This window comes from Octopus bimaculoides, chromosome 1 (assembly GCF_001194135.2).
Source record: "Octopus bimaculoides isolate UCB-OBI-ISO-001 chromosome 1, ASM119413v2, whole genome shotgun sequence".
Classification (NCBI taxonomy): Eukaryota; Metazoa; Mollusca; class Cephalopoda; order Octopoda; family Octopodidae; genus Octopus; species Octopus bimaculoides.
Window position 1 is genome coordinate 119,985,978 of NC_068981.1, and position 953 is coordinate 119,986,930.

The window sequence follows — 953 nt, forward strand, 5'->3', positions numbered from 1 at the left end:
GGGTTTATTTTTTTTTAATTAAGATTTGGTCTTTGTTTAGTGGAATTTCTATAGAAAACTTCACGAAGTATTTGTTTTTGTTTTCTCCTTTATTAAACACCTACTTCCGCGAGCCGCAAGACCTGGTGAATCGCACAACCTGATTCAGCTCTTTCAAACCTTCAGAGATGCCTGATGTTTATTCATTCCATTCGTAGTAGAGTTATCCAAATGATATCACATTCCACGTGCTAGGAGTGTTCCATGCGATATCGATAATATAAACTGCGTAGTCAGTGCAGATGAAATTTCATTGGCGTAAGCGACAATCCATGTCATCAACGAGTTACTTCATTACGTTAAGATAATTTTAGATAATGTCCCTAAAAGAATATTAACGAAAGGATTTACGTCGTTGAAAAGCCAGATTTTCTAAACATTTGATTTGCTGTGGCGGGAGTTGCCTATTTTCTCAAAGTATCGTCGATTTTTAATAGACACAAGGCCACAAATAGTGGGAAGAATTTAATCGTTTACATCAACTCCAGTACTTGACTGGTGCTGTGGGAAGGCTTAGTTGACCTCGGTGGGATTTGAACTCCTATCGCAATGTATTTTGTCTAATGCTCCACTAATTCTCCCAATTCACCATTCTTCCCAAGAGCAGTACAATATAATCTAATGGAAAACCCGACCCACAGCCTAGTACTGAAACAAGCTTTCGAAGTTGACCAGCTATCTGAATTGACAGTACCTTGGTAGATAAAGCAATTAAGAGTATGAAGACAGGGAAGCTTAAAATATCTGGCAGTGTCAGCTATAGTCTAATCACCCATATAGTCAATCAGGTGATACATGAAGGAGTCATACCCAATGAGTGGTGTAGCAGCACCATAGTCAACTGCTACAAAGGTAAAGGTGATGCATTAGATATGAATAATTACAGAGGTATCAAGTTGTTGGATCAGGTAATG

At 38.3% G+C, this 953-nt stretch overlaps 1 long non-coding RNA gene across 2 annotated transcripts in view; it reads left to right on the plus strand.

Annotated features, from left to right (window-relative positions):
* The window catches only part of LOC128248517 (uncharacterized), a 22,535-nt gene that overhangs the window by 8,178 nt on the left and 13,404 nt on the right, over positions 1-953 (plus strand). The window lies entirely within an intron of this gene.